Genomic DNA, 14594 nt, shown 5'->3' with positions numbered 1-14594 from the left:
CCTATATATATGCTAACAGGAGTTACTAAAAATATATCAAAGGTTTGCATACGTGCAGAGCTACAGGCACAGATGTTTTAAATTCCTACACTTAAGATCAGTAAAGCATTACCCTAGCGCCCAACATGATTAAGATCAATAGAACATTAACTAGATAGAAAACAGGCTTCAAGCATGACGAGTTTATCAGCACCAGGAAAATAGGCGAAAGGTCACCGGGGTGTTTTTTCCCTGAAGGAGACAAATGCCAGTCTATACTTTAACAAGAAGGGGTGGCAGGACAAAGAGAGACCCTTTGTTCTCTCTTAGGGCCGTAAGGTGCCTGTACGTTCAGGCCGGCTCCCTGCAGTAAAGTATTGAATATGCTGTCCAAGGTAGCACAGCTAGTAAATGGCAGAGCTAGGATTTGAACTCAGGGAGGCTGATTCCAGAGTCTGTACTTTCGACCATCCGTGCTGTGAAGAATAGTGTCTGGCACATGGTAGGTGCTCAGTGAATGCTACTTGATAAAAAAGTGTTTTTCTGTAATCTTTCTGTGCCCGGGTTGCCAGCTAGTGTTTAATTTTAAGGTGTTACAGCAGGTAGGTAGTTAGATAAGAGCAGAGAAATGGGGGCAGGGGCCAGGTGGCAGGAAATCATGCATCTTGTAAACAGCGGGGGTTCAAGGAGACAGAGGAAATCAGGAACATGCAGACTGACAGGAAACCACACCTTTTGGGCAGTAAGTGTCCTGGAAGCAGATCAAGAAAGATGAAGGCAGGAATCTCCTGCATGTGAATGTAAATTGTTGCTTAATATGCTCTCAATGCAATAAAACTAGCTTTGCAGATAAGAAGCCCCCATCATGCACCTATGCTGTGACACTTCCGATCTAAGCTCAGTAAGAAAAAAATCCCTTCTCCCCTCAGGAAGATAAAGTGGGGATGAAAATCAGGAATATGACCCCCAAACTCCTCCTTCCCCAATGAATATTTTGCCCCTTCATTTGCATGGTGCTCATAACCAGCTGGCCAAAGAAACACAGGACAGCAGCTACTTACCTGTCTACCTGCTCTCCCTCTGAGTATTCTTTCTTAAATAAATTAACTTTACTTTTTAAACTCCCTGCTTCATCTCTGAATTCTTTCACAATGAGGCAAAAACATTAAATTCTTGTTCTGCCAGGAATAAAGGCAGATACTACATCTTTGAATTCTGTATCTCAGTGCTTACCAGTCACAGCCTCACTATCAGCTCATTGGAAAGTCAGGATGAAATCACTACTCTCTGACTCTAAATCCTAGATACTTTAGCTCCTGCTAAAGTTGGGCTCACAGGTCACTGTGAGGGCTAGTAGCTTTACAGTGCATGGATGAGATTGAAATCTTTGAAAAACAGGTTTAATTTGTCAAATGCCTTTTCTGCACCTATTGATATAACATAATTTTTATACTTCATTTTGTTAATGTGGGGTATTACAATAATTTGTGACTATTGAACCAATTCTTACACCACTGGAATAAATACCACTTAACCGTAGTATATAATCCTTCTGATGTATTGTTAATACTCAGTTTTCTAATAATTTGTTCAGGATTTTTGCATCTATGTACATCAGGGATATTGGCCTGTAAATTTCTTTTCTTATTGTCCTCACTTACTTTTGGTAATGTTGGTCTTGTAAAATTTTGGAATTGTTCCCTCCTCTTCAATTTTTGGAAAAGTTTGAGAAGAATATAGGTCTTATATCCTTTCTGAATTGGGGAGATAACTCACCAGTGAAGCTGTCTGGTCCTGGACTTTGTTTTTGGGGAAGTTTTTGATTACTGTTTCAATCTCTTTGCTAGTGATTGGCTTGTTCAGATTTTCTATTTCTTCGTGATTCAGACTTGGAAGATTGTGTGCTTCTAAGAATTTGTCCATTTTTCTAGGTTGTTAATTCGTTGTCATATGGGTGTTCATGGTATTCTACTTCTTTTTCTTTCTGTGGTATCAATTGTAATTTCCCCACTTTTTTCCTGACTTTATTCTTTCTTTTTTTAGTGAGTCTAGCTAAAACTTTGTTCATTTTATTTCTCTTTTCAGAGTACCAGCTCTTTGTTTCATTGATCTGTTTTGTTGTTTTTTTAGTCTCTATTTTATTTACTTCTGCTCACATCTTTATTATTTCCTTCTCTCTGTTGACTTTGGGCCTTGTTTGCTCTTCATTATCTAGTTCCATTAGGTGTAAGAGTAGAGTGCTTATTTGAATTATTACTTGTTTCTTGAGGTAGACCTGCATTGCTATAAACTCCCCTTTTAGTACCACTTTTGCTGCATTCCTTAGATTTTGATATATCATGTTTTCATTTCATTGCATATCTGAAGTCTTCAGATATGTTTTTATTTCTCTTTTGAGTTCTATGTTAAATTCAATAGCTGTTAAATAATGTGCTGTTTAGTTTCCACATATTTGTGATTTTTCCAGCTTTCTTCTAGATTATAATCATTGTGGCAAAAAAAAAAAAAATGCCTGATATGGTTTTGATTTTCTTAAATGTATTGAGACTTGCTTTGTTTTCCGAATTATGGTCTATCCAGGAGAATTTTCTATATGCACTTGAGAAGAATGTGTAATCTGTTGCTTTTGGTTGGCATGTTCTCTGTGATTCTATTAAGCCCATCTGATATAAATTTTTTATTTTTAAAGCCACTGTTTCCTTGTTGACTTTCTGCCTGAATAATCTATTCATTGATATAAGTAGGGTATTAAAATATTCCACTATATTGTGTTGCTATCAATTTCTCCCTTTAAATCTGTTAATAATTAGCTTATATATTTTGGTGCTCCAATATTAGATGCATATATGTGAATAATCATTATGTTTTCTTGATGAGTTGTCCCCTTTATCATATATTGTCCATCTTTGTCTCTTGTTATGTTTTTTGGCTTGAAGTTTATTTTTGTTGGATATAATAAGTATGGCTACATTTGCTTTATTGGGCTCTCATTTACTTGGAGTATCCTCTTTCATCACTTTTGAGGTTACATTTGTCTTTAGAACTAAGTCTTCTGGAGGCTGCATTTAGTTGGGTCTTATTTTTTAATTCATCAGCCATTTCTGTCTTTTAATTCATGGATTCAATTTCCAGGAAGATTTTTGATAAATGAGAACTTAGTACTGCCATTTATCTTTTATTTTCTAGTTGCTCTATATCTCCATTGTTTCTCTGTTTGTTTGTATTTCTGTCTGCCATTTTAGTTCCATGGCTTTCTATTTTGTTTTTCTCAGTTTCCTCTTCTTTTTCACTGCTAAATAAGACACAATAGAAAAACAAATGATTGATATTTTGTACATTGCATTTTCTTCAGAAAATCTAGAGCAAAGGATTGCTTATATTTCCATAATAGTTCAACACCACAGATTGAAAACAGAACTAGTGAGAAAACAGCTGAACTTGCACTTGAAGTCAACTTCCAGTTGACTGCAAAATTCAAGGTTTCTCAGATGTCAATACAGTGTTCAAAGTAGTGGATAAAACTTTACAGATTGGTTGTGCTTGTTCCAGGCTATTGCACTAGTAAACCCGCAGGCTGTATTCTTCATTGTTCGCATCTGTAGTCTTCAAAGCCAATAAGCTTTTTCCTGCACCAAGATCATCATCATAACGTACCATTTGGATGGTTAAATACAGATCATACCCATGTAAAACACCATACTGATCTGATGTGGATACGTCTATACCAAACTAGGTAACCTACATAGTAAATTCTTCCTTCAAAGGGATGAAAGGCAATTTTTTATCTTTCTGAGTGACATCTGTATAATTTATCAGTTCTAGTGGCTCTTCAAGACTTTTCCCTTCAGAGTGTTTCAGTTTCTCAATTGCATCAATGTATTTTTTTCATAAATCCTGCACAGGTATCTGAATTATTGTTGCTTTGTCCTGAGGTCTTGGTGGAATTAGTGTCAAGGTTTGCCACCTTGCTGGACCATGAAAGCCCCCCAAGGCTGGAATCTACAGACTTGCCCTTAGTACTGATTTTTCTGCTCTGGGAATTGCTACTATTGTGTTGCTTCTTGTCTTTCTGAAACATCTTACAACATAGCTGATCCAGAGGCTCTCGCTGCAGAATCCAACATTATTTTATCATCTTCAAAGATTTCACAGACAGTGGTCTGCACAGTTTCCTTTCATTCCAGCATGGTCATTACTCATCAGAAAAACAAGGTACCTTACCACTGCCTGCACTCAGGGTCATAGACCCACCGCCTGGGCAGCCTGAGCAGCTGTTGCAACTCCTGTTCTACTCAGTTTCCTCTTTTAGTAGGCTTTGTGTCTCTGCTCTAGACTTGTAGTTAACATGAGGTTTCTATAAAAGGTCTCAAATAGTCCTTTTTCTATCAATAACATGTTCTCTTTACTTGGCTATGTGAGTTCTGTCCTTTTCCTCTTACCTTTTTATGTTTTTGTTGTAGCAAGTTGTCTCATTTTATGTTATAAGTTTGTCACCAAATTGAAGTAGCTATAGTCCTGGGTCTGGAAGATCCCCTGGAGAAGGAAATGGCTACCCACTCCAGTATTCTTGCCTGGAGAATTCCATGGACAGAGGAGCAGGTTGGGTTACAGTCCATGGGATCGGAAAAGAGTCAGATGTGACTTAGCGACCAAACAACAGCAAAATAGTTATTTTTACTGCTCCCCCACCCCGACTCTTAACCTTTATGTTATAATTGTTTAACAACCTATACTGATATAGACTTGTAATTTTCGGATTCTGAAATTATATTTATCACCTTATTCAAAGTTTTGTGTACTTTTGCTTTCAGGTGGTTGGTGGCTAGGATTGCAAGCACGGCCTCCACTTTTCCCCTACTTCTGCCTCTACCATGTGTTCCAGTGTACACCCTCTTGAGGTACCGATGTGTAGAGCTCTGGTGTCTTGGTGTGTTGGTCAGAGGAACCTTGGTTGAGTTATAGATGTTTTACTGATTGTAAATTGAAGGGGAGAGACAAAAGGAGGGTATCATGCCACTATAATGCTGATGTCACTCCAAGACTTTATTTTTTAGAAGACTTAAGATCACAACAAAATTGAGGAAGGAACCCCATGTAACCCCTACCCCACACATGCATAGGTTCTCCCATTACCAATATCCCCACCAGAGTGGTACATTTGTTACAACTGATGAATCTGTAGTGATCCAAAATCCACATTTTACCTTAGAGTTCACTCTTAGTGTTGTATATTCTATGGATTTGGACAAACAAATAATGACATGTACCTATTATTATAGTATCATATATAGAATTTTCATTGTCTTTTCCAGAATATCTTAATTGGAATTGTACAGTATGGAGGTAGGTTTTTCAGGTTGGCTTCTTATGCACTAAGTAATATGCTTTTAAGATTCCCCCATGGCTTTTCATGGCTTGGTAGCTCGTTATTTGTTCTTTTTTGCATTGAATAATATCCCATTGTCTAGATGTACCATTCTTTATCTATTCACCTACTGAAGACAATGTTTTTGCTTGTAAGTTTTCACATGAATAAAGCTGTTATAAGGCTTCCCTGGTGGATCAGATGGTAAAGAATCTGCCTGCAATGCGGGAGACCCAGGTTCAATACCTGGGTCGGGAAGATCCCCTGGAGAAGGGAATGGCAACCCACACCAGTATTCTTGCCTGGAGAATTCCATGGACAGAGAAGCCTGGTGGGGTACAATCCATGGGGTTGCAAAGAGTCTGTTATAAACATCTGTGTGCAAGTTTTCAACTCCTTTGGCTAAATACCAAGGAACATGATTGCTGGGTTATATGGTAAAAGAGTTTATTTCTGTAAGAAACCACAAACTCTTTTCCAAAGTGGGTGAAATGCGTTGCATTCTGACCAGCAATGTATGAGACCGCCTGTTGCTCCAAAGCCTCTCTAGCATTTGGTTTTGTATTTTGAATTTTGTCCCCTTTAATAGATGTATTGCTGTTATTCAGTCGCTCAGTCATGTCAGACTATTGTGACCCCATGGACAGCAGCATTCCAGGCTTCCCTGTCCTTCACTATCTCCCAGAGTTTGCTCACTCACGTCCATTGAATCGGTGATGCCATCCAACCATCTCATCCTCTGTCAGTTGACAAATTTAATTTTCTTGAGCTCCAAAATCACTGTTGATGATGACTACAGCCATGAAATTAAAAGACGGTTGCTCCTTAGAAGGAAAGCTATGACAAACCTAGACAGCATATTAAAAAGCAGAGACATCACTTTGCCAACAAAGGTCCATATAATCAAACCTATGGTTTTTCCAGTAGTCATGCGTGGATGTGAAAGATGGACCATAAAGAACACTGACGCTTAAGAATTGATGTTTTCAAACTGTGGTGTTAGAGAAGACTTTTGAGAGTCCCTTGGACTGCAAGGAGATCAAACCAGTCAATCTTAAAGGAAATCAATATTGAATATTCATTGGAAGGACTGATGCTGAAGCTGAAGCTCCAATGCTCTGGCCACCTCATATGAAGAGCTAACTCATTGGGAAAGACCCTGATGCTGGGAAAGATTGAGGGCAGGAGGAGATATGAACTCATTGGATGGCATAACTCAATGGACATGAGTTTGAGCAAACTCTGGGAGACACTGTAGGACAGGGAAGCCTGGTGTTTTGCAGTCCATGGGGTTGTGAAGATTCGGACATGACTGAGCGACTGAGAAACAACTGGTCTCTCTACTCTGCTTCACTGATCTACTATTTATTCTTTAATATCACACTATTTTGATTATAGTGACTTTATAGTAAATCTTCAAGTCAGGGAATGTCAGTTTTTCAACTCCATTCTCCTTCAGTATTGCATTGAGTATTCTGGGTCTTTTGTCTGTCTTTTTTAGAATTAGTTTGTTGATATTCACAAATAACTTGTTTTGATTATGATTGGGAGGACTTTGAATTTATAGATCAATTTTAAAAAATAAAAAGAACTGAGTTGTGGTAACTCTCCCCAAGCCAAACAACTTGATATTTTACTCAGGCCATACAGTCATGAGTAAGTAAGTGATTTGATATCTTAAAAATAGAGTTTGGAAAATATATTAGGTTGGTGCAGTAACTGTGGTTTTGTATTGTTAAAATTGCCATTTGATATTGGAATACACTCTTAAATAATGTGGCTATGTTGTATATCACTTTAATATGCATTTCCTGCTTTATATTTTTAATGACTTATTACTTGCTGCTTATTTTATATTTATTTTAGACTATGGAGATGATGTTCAACAAAAAGCAAATTAGAGTGATTTTTTTTATTCGAGGTCAAAATGGATTGTAAAGCATTGAAGACAACTTGCAACATCAACACAACTGGCCCAGAAACTGCTAAAGAACATACAGTCCAGTGGTGGTTCTATAAGTTTTGCAAAGGAGACGAGAGCCTTGAGGATGAGCAGGGTAGTGGCCGGCCATCAGAAGCTGACAACAATCAACTGAGAAAAATCAATGAAGTTGATTCTCTTACAACTACATGAGAAGTTGCCTAAGAACTGAATGTTGACTATTCTACAGTCAACAATTTGAAGTAAATTGGAAAGGTGAAAAAGCTTGATATGTTGCTGCCTTATGAGTTGACCACAAACCCAAAATATTGTTGTTTTGAAGTATCATCTTCTCTTATTCTATGCAACAACAAATGATTTCGGATTGTGATGTGTGATGAAAAGTGAACTTTATATATGAACCAGCAATGACCAGCTCAATGATTGGACAGAGAAGCAGCTCCAAAGCACTTCCCAAAGTCAAATTTGCCCTAAAAAAAGGCAGTGGTCATTGTTTGGTGGTCTGCTGCCCATCTGATCCATTACAGCTTTCTGAATCCCAGTGAAATCATTATATTTGAGAATTATGCCCAGCAAATTGATGAGAAGCACTGGAAACTGCAATGCCTGCAGCCAGCTTTGGCCAACAGAAAGGGCCCAATTCTTATACAGGACAAAGCCCAACCACATGTCACACAACCAATGCTTCAAAAGTTGAGTGAATCGGTCTACAAAGTTTTGCTTCATCTGCCATATTCACCTGACCTCACACAACTACCACTTCTTAATCATCTTGACAACTTTTTTTGCAGGGAAAACACTTCTACAACCAGCAGGATGCTTTCCAAGAGTTTGTTGAATCCCAAGCACAGATTTTTACACTACAGGAATAAATAAAGTTAATTCTCATTGCCAAAAATGTGTTGAATGTAATGGTTTCTATTTTGACTAATAAAGAGCTTGAGCCTACTTATAATTATTTAAAATTCATGGCCCAATATTGGAATTATCTTTTCCTAACCCAACAGTATCACAAGGTAGGAACCACATTTTGGATATGTTCAGTTCAGTCGCTCAGTTGTGTCCGACTCTTTGTAACCCCATGAACCACAGCACGCCAGGCCTCCGTGTCCATCACCAACTCCAGGAGTCTACACAAACTCATGTCCATTGAGTCAGTGATGCCATCCAACCATCTCATCCTCTGTCGTCCCCTTCTCCTCCTGCCCTCAATCTTTCCCAGCATCAGGGTCTTTTCCAATGAGTCAGCTCTTTGCATCAGGTGGCCAAAGTATTGGAGTTTCAGCTTCAACATCAGTCCTTCCAATTAATATTCAGGCCTGATTTCCTTTAGGATTGACTGGTTTGATCTCTTCGCAGTCCAAGGGACTCTAACCAGTCTTCTCCAACACCACAGTTTAAAAGCATCAATTCTTCAGCGCTCAACCCTCTTTATGGTCCAACTCTCACATCTGTACATGACTACTGGAAAAACCATAGCCCTGACTAAATGGACCTTTGTTGACAAAGTAATGTCTCTTCTTTTTAATATGCTGTCAAGGTTGGTCATAACTTTCCTTCCAAGGAGTAAGCGTCTTTTTATTTCATGGCTGCAATCACCATCTGCAGTGATTTTGGAGTCCAAAAAAATAAAGTCAGCCAGTGTTTACACTGTTTCCCCATCTATTTGCCATGAAGTGACAGGACCGGATGCCATGATCTTAGTTTTCTGAATGTTGAGTTTTAAGCCAACTTTTTCACTCTCCTCTTTCACTTTCATCAAGAGGCTCTTTAGTTCTTTACTTTCTGCCTTAAGGGTGATGTCATCTGCATATCTGAGGTTATTGATATTTCTCCTGGCAATCTTGATTCCAGCTTGTGTTTCCTCCAGCCCAGCGTTTCTCATGATGTACTCTGTGTATAAATTAAATAAGCAGGGTGGCAATAAACAGCCTTGACATGATCCTTTCCCAATTTGGAACTAGCCTGTTGTTCCATGTCCAGTTCTAACTGTTGCTTCATGACCTGAATATAGGTTTCTTAAGAGGCAGGTCAGATGGTCTGGTATTCCCATCTCTTTCAGAATTTTCCAGTTTATTGTGACCCACACAGTCAAGGCCTTGGCAGTCAATAAAGCAGAAATAGATGTTTTTCTGGAACTCTCTTGCTTTTTCAATGATCCAGCAGATGTTGGCAATGTGATCTCTGGTTCCTCTGCCTTTTCTAAAACCAACTTGAACATCTGGAAGTTCACGGTTCACATATTGTTGAAGCCTGGCTTGGAAAATTTTGAACATTACTTTACTAGTATGTGAGATGAATGCAATTGTGTGGTAGTTTGAGCATTCTTTGGCATTGCCTTTCTTTGGGATTGGAATGAAAATGGACCTTTCCCAGTCCTGTGGCCACTGCTGAGTTTTCCAAATTTGCTGGCATATTGAGTGCAGCACATTCACAGCATCATCTTTCAGGATTTGAAATAGCTCAACTGGAATTCCATCATCTCCACTAGCTTTGTTCATAATGATACTGCCTAAGGCCCACTTGACTTCACATTCCAGGATGTCTGGCTCTAGGTGAGTGATCACACCATCGTGATTATCTGGGTCATGAAGATCTTTTTTGTACAATTCTTCTGTGTATTCTTGCCACCTCTTCTTAATTTCTTCTGCTTCTGTTAGGTCCATACCATTTCTGTCCTTTATTGAGTCCATCTTTGCATGAAATGTTCCCTTGGTATATCCAATTTTCTTGAAGAGATCTCTAGTCTTTCACATTCTCTTGTTTTCCTCTATTTCCTTGCACTGATCACTGAGGAAGGCTTTCTTCTCTCTCCTTGCTATTCTTTGGAACTCTGCATTCAAATGGGAATATCTTTCCTTTCCTCCTTTGCTTTTCGCTTCTCTTCCCTTCACAGCTATTTGTACAGTCTCCTCAGACAGCCATATTGCTTTTTTGCATTTCTTTTTCTTGGGGATGATCTTGATCCCTGTCTCCTGTAAAATGTCATGAACCTCCGTCCATAGTTCATCAGGCACTCTGTCTATCAGTTCTAGTCCCTTAAATCTATTTCTCACTTCCACTGTATAATCATAGCAATCAGAGCATGCCATACCAGTGACCAATGAAATGCAACATAACTAAAATACAGCAGTTCCCTGATCACTGGATTTCCACAATTGCCTGGAATCTCAAGCAAATCACCAACTTGGAGTTACAGAGGGAGAAGAGAATAAAAGATTGGAAGGAAGCAACTAAAGAACTTAAAACAGGAAAGGCTAAATTTCCTTTCCTGCCCTTCTCTTTAAATTCAGGTTAAGAGTTTAGGTTTCTGGCTACCTTTAAAAAAAAAAATCCATTTATCTCATAGATAAATCTATCCTAATTAGACAAAGCAAATGGTAGGACAAATTATAAAGGTCCTATATTAAACCTCAGACATTCTATTAAAATTTATCCTAAAATACCATCCAAGAAAATAATGCTATCTGGGAATATGGTGCCCTGGGTCCAAGTTCATAGCTCCATTCCTCTCTAAAATCTATACTGGGTTGACTCAACACTAAGAAGTGTGGGTTTACTTGTTTAAGACTGTTGCCTTACAGCCTGTCCTCCAGGAAAGGAGTTGGCCACTGCAAGTTCAGTTCAGTCGCTCAGTTGTGTCCGACTCTTTGCAACCCCATGGAATGTAGCACGCCAGGCCTCCCTGTCCATCACCAACTCCTGTCCATTGTGTCCGTGATGCCATCCAACCATATCATCCTCTGTCATCCCCTTCTCCACCGGCCTTCAATCTTTCCCAGAATGAGGGTCTTTTCTAATGAGTCAGTTCTTTGCATCAGGTGGCCAAACTATTGGAGTTTCAGCTTCAGCATCAGTCCTTCCAATGAATATTCAGGTCTGGTTTCCTTTAGGATTGACTGGTTTGATCTCCTCACAGTCCAAGGTATGTTAAAGAGTCTTCTTCAACACCACAGCTCAAAGGCATCAATTCTTTGGCGCTAGGCTTTCTTTATAGTCCAACTCTCACATCCATACACGAGTACTGGAAAAACCATAGCTTTGACTAGATGGATCTTTGTTGGCAAAGTAATGTCTCTGATTTTTAATATGCTATCTAGGTTGGTTGGTCATAACTTTCTTTTCAAGGAGCGTGTCTTTACTTCATGGCTACAATCACCATCTGCAGTGATTTTGGAGCCCCCCAAAATAAAGTCTGTCACTGTTTCCACTCTTTCCCCATCTATTTGCCATGAAGTGATGGGACCAGATGCCATGATCTTAGTTTTCTGAATGTTCTGTTTTAAGCCAACTTTTTCACTCTCCTCTTCACTTTGATCAAGAGGCTCTTTAGTTCTTCACTTTCTGCCATAAGGGTAGTGTCATCTGCATATCTGAGGTTATTGGTATTTTTCCCGGCAATCTTGATTCCAGCTTGTGCTTCCTCCAGCCCAGCATTTCTCATGATGTACTCTGCATATAAGTTAAATAAGCAGGGTGACAATATACAGCCTTGGTGTTGCTCCATGTCTAGTTCTAACAGTTGTTTCCTGACCTGCATAGATTTCTCAAGAGGCAGGTCAGGTGGTGTGGTATTCCTAATTGAATTTTTCAGTTTGTTGTGATCCACACAAAGACTTTGGCATAGTCAATAAAGCAGATGTTTTTCCGGAACTCTCTTGCTTTTTCGATGTCTAACAGATGTTGGCAATTTGATCTCTGGTTCCTCTGCCTTTTCTAAATCCAGCTTGAACATCCAGAAGTTCACAGTTCATGTACTGTTGAAGCCTGGCTTGGAGAATTTTGAACATTACTTTACTAGCCTGTGAGATGAGTGCAATTCTGCAGTAGTTTGAGCATTCTTTGGCATTGCCTTTCTTTGGGATTGGAATTAACACTGATCTTTTCCAGTCCTGTGGCCACTGCCGAGTTTTCCAAATTTGCTGGTGTATTGAGTGCAGCCTCCATTAAAGCTGGCCACTTGCTTAAGACAATCAATCCCTGACTCAACCACTAAGAAGTGTGGGTTTTCTTGTTTAAGACTGTGGCCTTACAGCTTGTCCTCCAGGAAAAGGAGTTGGTCACTGCAAAACCTCCATTAAAGCTGGCCACTTGCTCAAGACAATCAATCCCCAGTCCCAAGATATCTGGTCCCACACAGGCAAGGCGATGTCTCCACTCACTCAGTAGCACCCACTCTGGCACAACCCAGAAACAAGATTCCTCCCTTTTCTCCCTTACCCTGTCTACCTCCTATCAAGTCTTATTGGGTCTCCCTCCAGAACGTCACCATTCAGATAGATATTTTTACTCTGTATTTCTCCTCTAAAATTAGTCTTTATTACAGTTTACTTTCTCCACTCAATTCTTTAGGTGGGTACTTATTGATTTATCTTTCACTTTTGCATCCTACTTTCTACTATTTTTTTAATTCCCTTCTTCCTGAAGGACCTCTTCTTCATCCTTTCTTTCCCTGGGGGCTTTTCTTTGTATTATGCATAAAGTAATATTCTATACACAATCGCCCTGAACCTCACAACACTTAAAAGATTCAATTTCTTTTTACTAAGTCAGTGCAGTCTTCTTTCATTCTCTGCTGAAATTCAATGTCATTATTCATTGGTACTTGTCAATGTGGTACTGGAGAAAACTCCTGACAGTCCCTTGGACAGCAAGATCAAGCCAGTCAATTCTAAACAAAATAGTGACAGGAGCCAATTGAACATTAAAAAACAATATTTACTTATTTGCCAGGCCTTAGTTGAAGCTTGCAGGATTTTTAGCTGAGGCATGTGAAATTAGTTGCAGTGTGTGGGATCTAGTTCCCTGACCAGAGATTGAACCCAGAACCCCTATTTTGGGAGCAAGGAGCCTTAGCCACTGAACCACCAGGGAAGTCCCTCAACACTGTTAAGTACACATGTGCAACTCTAAATATCTTACCTGATTTTGAGAAAAGTATTTGCAAGTTATTTGATAGAGGCGAGACCAAACTTATCCATCTAATTGTGCTTGTTCCAGAATCACTAGTTTAACCAGAGTTTTTTTTTTTTTTTACAATCTTAAAAACTTAGGAAACTCAATAGACTTTTTTCAAAATTTAACCTGAGAAATTGAAACACATTTTTAAAGCATTTTTCATTTAAAAGTAACCCCATTACATGGTTAAATAAATAAATTTTGGAACTTCCCTGGAAGTCCAGAGATTAGGACTCCATGCTCCCTCGGTTGGGGTACTAAGATCCATATGCTGAGTGGCACAGCCAAAAGAAAAAAAGTTATGATAATTATCTAAACAAATTTGAGAAAAGCATTGTTTTACATTTTTGCAAATCTAACTTTATAGCAGACAACTGAATTCTCTTACTTGCACCTTCTGTTGCTGAGATATACTGTCTTGATGTCAACAAAATCCAATCTCAAATACAGTTTTTTATATACTGTGTTCACAGCCTTTTCAGATAATCATGCATCATTCCTGATACTGTATCAAGTTGACAAGCAACTGTTCCATAAAGACTTAGTGGCAATGAATTTAGCTTTACTTCTAGCTGGCAAGAAGCTGATACCACAAAGAAATTTTCACATTGTTTTATTAAAACCCATTGGTCTACCTGGCATTATGACTGGATCTCTTATCTCTTTGCATTGGTCATCAGAAATATTGGTCCACTAAGCTATATAGATGTTCCAAATACTGGCACTTTGGTGTACAATATCAAAAATAATTATGTTCATTAATATTCTCATTGAGTTGATTATGGGTCCAGGTAGTGGGATGCTATCAATTGCATGGTCTTGGATTAAAAATTCCCCAAAATCCCAATTTTTCTTTGAAAGCTTAAATTTTATCACTGGCAACAAATACTTTTATTCACCTTGAATTATCAGGATGATGTAGTTTGAGACAAACATGTCAAATGACTTCAAGTAAAAATGATGTTCCATGGGACTACTTCTCAATGACCATAACATTACCATTGATTTTCTACTTCTCTTGCTTTACATCATTCTGGAATGCATATAGTTCATTGTATGTGCTTGCTATTTCATCACCTAGGATGTATATTCAGGGGTTGAGACTTAACAACTTGCACGACTTTATCAGACATTCTTAAGGGAGACTTTTTTTTTTTGAGATCCCAGCAGTAAAGAGCACAACGACCAATGACCACTATTAGTCTGGAACTATTGCATTGCCTCAACTGATGCCATTTTACAACTTTTGCTTTTCTAACTGAAACTTCTATTGACATTTAAACCATCAAATACTCAGGATGAGCACCGTGACTTTTCCTATGGAAGCATGCTGCTTAATATTTTGATAAG

General features: G+C 38.7%; 1 pseudogene; it reads right to left on the bottom strand.

Moving 5' to 3' along the window:
• Window positions 1–3453: 3453 nt before the first annotated feature.
• On the bottom strand, window positions 3454–4057 carry LOC122423914 (annotated as a pseudogene).
• Window positions 4058–14594: the final 10537 nt, after the last annotated feature.

This window comes from Cervus canadensis, chromosome 21 (genome assembly GCF_019320065.1).
Source record: "Cervus canadensis isolate Bull #8, Minnesota chromosome 21, ASM1932006v1, whole genome shotgun sequence".
NCBI classification, from domain to species: Eukaryota; Metazoa; Chordata; class Mammalia; order Artiodactyla; family Cervidae; genus Cervus; species Cervus canadensis.
Note: the sequence above shows the minus strand (reverse complement) of the source record. Positions and strands in the feature narration are given on the sequence as shown.